General features: G+C 50.9%; 1 protein-coding gene across 2 annotated transcripts in view; it reads left to right on the top strand.

The window, feature by feature from the left end:
• Positions 1 to 3,359: 3,359 nt before the first annotated feature.
• The window catches only part of COL12A1 (collagen type XII alpha 1 chain), a 130,761-nt gene continuing 128,120 nt past the window's right edge, over positions 3,360 to 6,000 (top strand). Inside the window, exon 1 of one of the 2 annotated variants that reach the window (XM_080997874.1) lies at positions 3,360 to 3,552. The gene's annotated coding sequence lies outside the window, so the exon portion shown is untranslated. The remainder of the gene's footprint in view (positions 3,553 to 6,000) is intronic. The other variant, XM_080997877.1, reaches the window with a different exon arrangement.

Below are 6,000 nucleotides of genomic sequence, written 5' to 3'. Positions count from 1 at the left end.
TAGAGTTTAAGCAAATGACTTCTGCATAGGTGGATTAAGATTGCAAACTAACATCATTATCCAAGATTCAGGCAGACCAGAATATGCTGGTAAATGTTTGCGCATTTCAGGAATGCCTTCTGAATAGCACATTGTGTACTCAGCACGTAGGCACACAGTAAACAGAACAAAATAGTTTTCAGTAACGTCAAATATGTTTCATTAGACTAGAATTTCAGCATATTAAATGCAAAAAACCAACGTTTTGCTACAAATAGCCTTCGTTGCACATTTGATTGTGCTAAAATAGCCACAGGTGGGTTTACCTGGTCAAGTGGCTAAAGGATGTGGGAAATGAAAAGAATGGGACCCAGGATAATGATGGGCTCCTAGAACATACATAGAAAGGCCGAGTTTGGGATTAACAGCAAACACACAGTAACAGCCTGGTAAAATACACAGCACATTCAGAAGTTTCTGTTCCTCACTTTTACTCATGCAACAAGGCAGCTATACTCAGGTGAGGGCTTTGCTGACTGATGGGTTTAGTTGATGCTACCTACTTGGGACAGACCCAATTGAAAGTCTAAACAAAGTCCTCTGAAATAATTTTTTTGTATTAGGTACATATCAATGTTTACTTAGCACTGCCAATGTATGCAGTGTTTTACAGAGAAACATAAGCAGCTAAAAAGTTGTGATTTTTCCTTATCATGAAAGTAAAAAAAATTGAAGTTTGGAGTGCTTGTGAGTCATTTATAAATCATATTAACTTTCCCCCTGAACATGCCTCTTGTGAAACAGTGTGGTGTAGATCTTAGGCAAGCATGACAATATGGTTCATTCATTTGTTCTTTTAATAGCCAGGGAAAATCCATTCAAATGCTGCATATCAGAAACACATGTTTGAGAAGGTACCTAGATCCCTGTGCTTTAAGACTTCTGAAATGTAGTCAGACTATCACAGTCTTTTCTTTCTTTCTGGAGCTCTTTCCTCACTTAAGAGTGCTGCTTCCTTCTCCCAACTAATGTCCAAAGCAACCATCAATGCTTTGGGATTAACATGCTGGTTTATTTCAGGCTAAAGGCCTGTGCGTGGTTGTGCAATGCAGATCTACGTGTGTCCACCCATGGTTATCAATGTATCTTCAGATTGTGACACATTGCACAGTGATCTAGACAAGGTATTTTAAGCATTCTGAAGACTGGTTCAGCACACAGAAATGCACTGAAGTAATTTTCTTGGGTTGACTTGGGTGGGTGGGGAGAATAGTTGTGCGAACCACCCATAAAGCATGGTGTTGGTAAATCATAGCAATGGCAAGTATAGGAATGACTACAGAGCAGCCAGGTAGTCTGCAGAGTGCTTTGCAAAGGGCTTTGCAACGATTGACAATCAGGTGATGGTCAAGTCTTGTGAAGTCATTTCCCACAGGGCTTTGCAGGCACCACCAATCAGTTGACAGCCAAACAGGGAGGCTTGGTGGGTCCATGGGCTAATTCATGGGTAGACAAACTAAGGCCCAGGGGCCAGATCCGGCCCAATCACCTTCTAAATCCGGCCCACGGATGCGCGTTTTTACATGAGTAGAATGTGCTCTTTTATTTAAAATGCATCTCTGGGTTATTTGTGGGGCATAGGAATTCGTTCATTCCCCCCCCCAAAAAAAATATAATCCGCCCCCCCCCCCAAGGTGTGAGGGACATTGGACCGGCTCCCTGCTGAAAAAGTTTGCTGACCCCTAATTAATACAAGGTCTTTGGGTAAGCTCAAAATTGTTGGAGCAAGCTCAGAAGGTTCCGACGTTGGGACAGTCTAAGTCCCCATGATGGATATATGATCTGATAGAATCCAGGTCAACGAAATAACTCAGGTTGCCTTGCAAATAGATATCTAGGCTGTTGGGAATAATGAGGTAGGCAATATATTTTTTTGGGGGGGGGGGTCCCCTGGAGCACAGGCTCTTGAATCAGTAGCTTGTTGGCATCCATCTGTCTCAAGAGACAATGGAGTGCACTTCTGGAGGTGAAGTCAAAGCAGACAATGAGACCCATCCCACCCCCTTGGCCTTGCCAATGTGGTCCAAAGGAAAGCAGAATTATACATTTGGCACCAGCTTGGCTGCAGGAGTTGCCGGAAAGAGGCACACAAGACACCAACTGCCTTAGGGGCTCCAATCTGTTCCAAACAAAAACATCATTCTACTAAGTCGATGCCCTCAGTAATATAGTTAGGAATATAGTGTGACAACCTATATTGTGTTTTTTTACCCACCCCCAAGCTGTAAAAGAGCCAGTGTGGTGTAGTGGTTAAGAGCGGTAGTCTCCTAATCTGGGGAACCGGGTTTGCGTCTCCGCTCCTCCACATGCAGCTGCTGGGTGACCTTGGGCTAGTCACACTTCTCTGAAGTCTCCCAGCCCCACTCACCTCACAGAGTGTTTGTTGTGGGGGAGGAAGGGAAAGGAGATTGTTAGCTGCTTTGAGACTCCTTAAAGGGAGTGAAAGGCGGGATATCAAATCCAAACTCTTCTTCTTCTTCTTCTTCTTCTTCTTCTTCTTCTTCTTCTTCTTCTTCTAAAAGCTGCCAAGGTAGGTGTACTGCATTGTACTGCAACCATCCTGATGAGATTTGGCACGATAGTTCATGCCCTCACAGGAGTCTATGGTACGTGTCAATGTCATCCAATTCTACCCCCGCTAACTTGGAGACTTTTCTTTAAGTTCTTGCCGTGTAGTGAGGGGGGTGGCGGAAGGAAATGTGGCTTTGATGCTGTTGCACCAGGCAACAGCACCCCAAACCTAGCTGTTAGGTAAAGGTAAAGGGACCCCTGACCATTAGGTCCAGTCGTGGCCGACTCTGGGGTTGCAGTGCTCATCTCACTTTATTGGCCAAGGGAGCCGGTGTACAGCTTCCAGGTCATGTGGCCAGCATGACTAAGCCACTTCTGGCAAACCAGAGCAGCGCACGGAAACGCCATTTACCTTCCCACCGAAGAGGTACCTATTTATCTACTTGAACTTTGAGGTGCTTTCGAACTGCTAGGTTGGCAGGAGCAGGGACTGAGCAACGGGAGCTCACCCCATTGCGGGGATTCGAACCACCGACCTTCTGATCGGCAAGTCCTAGGCTCTGTGGCTTAGACCACAGCGACACCCCCGTCCCAACCTAGCTGTTAGCAACCCGTTATTGCCAGATGGAAAGGTGAATGGATATGGCAAGATTTCCTGTTGATTGTAATAAGAAGAGTGGCCACTAGGGAGGGCTATTGGACAACAAATGGACCTTGCTCCGCTTTTCCCCTCCTACGCAGAATTCCGCGCAGAGGAGGGTTAAAGGGAAGCCCTTCTAAACGGTCCCTGGCAAAAAGGAAGCCCATTTCTGGTGCCTGAGTGGGAGCTCTCTGGATGTGGCAGTTCTGGGCAGCTGGGACCTCTCGATCTCGGAAGGGCGGCTTATCTTTCCCTCGGCCAGCAGAGCGCGGTGGGCGCAGCAGATGCAGCAGCAGAAATACTGGAGATAATCTTGAGCCCTAACCCGCGTGGAGCGAAGGACCGACGGCGGCGAGCAGCGCGTACGTGGTTGCTTTGAATGTCCAGGCGGGAGTCGGAAGGATCGGGGAGTCTGCGCCAGGAGACGAGGCTTGCTCGGCCCGGGCTCTCCTCTTTTTGCGTTTCTTCCCCCCTTTCCCCCTCCCGGGTCTCGCCCTGCCCGCTGCACCCCTGTCTCTCGGGTCCGCCCGACTCGCAGGCGCTTCCGACGGGTCGCTCCTGAATGCCGCGGGGGGCGCGAAGAAAGGCGTCTTTTTTGATGCTGCGCCTCCTCGCCTTGGTGCCGCCTGTAGTACTGCGACGCGGCCCAGCGCTCGGGTGAGGGGCTGGGAATCAGAATAAGGCACACCTGCGCGGGGGCGGAGGCAGGCGCGCAGCGGAGCCTCCGGGGCCACTTTTTCCTGCTCGCCCCGCGCTTCCCGTCTTCTTTCCAAACCCAGGTAAGGTGGGGGGGGCACTGGCTTGGGAGAAGGAGCCTCGCCTGATGCATCGTTGGGACCGAGAGAAAGCACGGGCAGGGTAGGGGTAAACGGGCCTCGTTACTCCCAGGTGCAAGGGAGGCGTATCTACACCATCCTGCGCGACTGGCTTTTGTAGTCGTTTAGTCGGGTCCGACTCTTCGTGACCCCATGGACCAGAGCACGGCAGGCACTCCTGTCTTCCACTGCCTCCCACAGTTTGGTCAAACTCATGCTGGTAGCTTCGAGAACACTGTCCAACCATCTCGTCCTCTGTCGTCCCCTTCTCCTTGTGCCCTCCATCTTTCCCAGCATCAGGGTCTTTTCCAGGGAGTCTTCTCTTCTCATGAGGTGGCCAAAGTATTGGAGCCTCAGCTTCACGATCTGTCCTTCCAGTGAGCGCTCAGGGCTGATTTCCTTCAGAATGGATGCGTTTGATCTTCTTGCAGTCCATGGGACTCTCAAGAGTCTCCTCCAGCACCATAATTCAAAAGCGACTGGCTATAGGTAGGCAAAGGGCAGCAGCACCGCGAGGTGAGATGCTGCTGTGCGTCAGAGCCTTTGAGGGACAGCTTCGGAGTGCCTGGCTGTCCACCTATCCTTTTTCTTCCAGGATCTCTTTCCCTTTCTCGCCCACTTTCCCTTTTCTGTAGCTGGATGCACGTTGCGGTTCAGGACTCGGCCCGCGCGCCCGCGCATCAAGGTGTGCGCTGCGCCACCAGAAACATACAGAATTCTTTCGCTTCCCGGGTAGATTCTGGACACGAGCTTGGCCAAGATGAGTTGCGCCTGTGTCTCACGGAAGGGGATTATTTCAATTTTTTGGGTAGTGTTGCGAGGATTATAAACACCCCGCCTCCTATGGGATTTAGTGCAAATGCGCGCCATACATTGAAAGCGCTTCCATGATTGTTTTGGGGGCGAGGCCACGCGCCTTACACGTGCATCGAATGTGCCTTAACTATATGGTGTGGAATGGATCTGCCGCTGTGAGGAGCGACACTCTTTGCTGGGCTCTTGCGCTTCTCTGTTTTTAGCCTAAGGAGTGTGAGGAAGATAAACGCGTGCATTTCCCATCTTTCCAGGGCTGAGGCGGTAGACCCGTGTCTGGGTGGAGGCCTAACTGATGGAATGCTTGTCCACCATCAAGTCAATGGATGGATCCCTGAGCCCTCAGCTCGCAGTCTGAAAAAAGCCAGGAGAGCTAGACCTTCAGAGAAGGCACGGGCCGTAGACGAGCTTGTAGATGACTGTTCTGCAGCGTTCTCAAAAAGCATAGCTGTTCACTTTGGTTTTTTTCACGGGCCGACGAGGCAATTGCTGGCGCTCCCTCTTCCCGTGCGGTCCTAATCATGGCTTTTCTACCCCGAAAGCGAAGAGCGGCTGCGTTAAAGGTTCTTCAGTGGAGCAGCCTAACCGCAGGCCGCTGGGTCCTGCCTAGGCGTCCTGTTGGTGGAAATAGGAGGGGGTGGATACAGTCCACTTTCCCCGCTGCCTCTACGGGGATAAATCCTAGGGCACAAGCGGGAGGAAGCCATGGAGTTCCCAAAGCGCCGCTCGACTCGCTTCGGCTCTTCCTTTCTCACCACTTTCCCCTCGCAGGGAGACAGCTGCATTGTTCTAGCAGGGAGACACAGTGGCAACCTTTCTTCTCTCTTCAACCTTTCCTTTCAGTGGCACATTGTTTATGTCTAGGGATACTTTGGGCAGGGGCCAAACTAGGCTTTATTTCACCCGGGTCAAAGACCCAGCTTCGGCAGCGCTCTCTCGCGCGCCGGCGCGCACAGGCCGCCCCTCTGGAGGCTTCACAATGCGGAAGGGTCGTAGCTCAGCGGCAGAGCATCTGTTCTGCAGGACCCAGATTCAATCCCCAGCATTTCCAGGTCGGCCTGGGAAATGTCCCCTGTCGGAACCCACAGAGAGCAGCTGCCAGTTAGTGGACGCAGTACTGAACCAGACGGACTGATTCGGTGTGAGGCACCTTTTTTTTGAGGACGAGACTTTTTCGGTTTT

The sequence above is a fragment of the Podarcis pityusensis genome, assembly GCF_964106645.2.
Source record: "Podarcis pityusensis genome assembly, chromosome: 3".
In the NCBI taxonomy this organism is placed as follows: Eukaryota; Metazoa; Chordata; class Lepidosauria; order Squamata; family Lacertidae; genus Podarcis; species Podarcis pityusensis.
The sequence above is the reverse complement of the archived record's forward strand: the minus strand, read 5'-3'. Positions and strand labels throughout refer to the sequence as shown.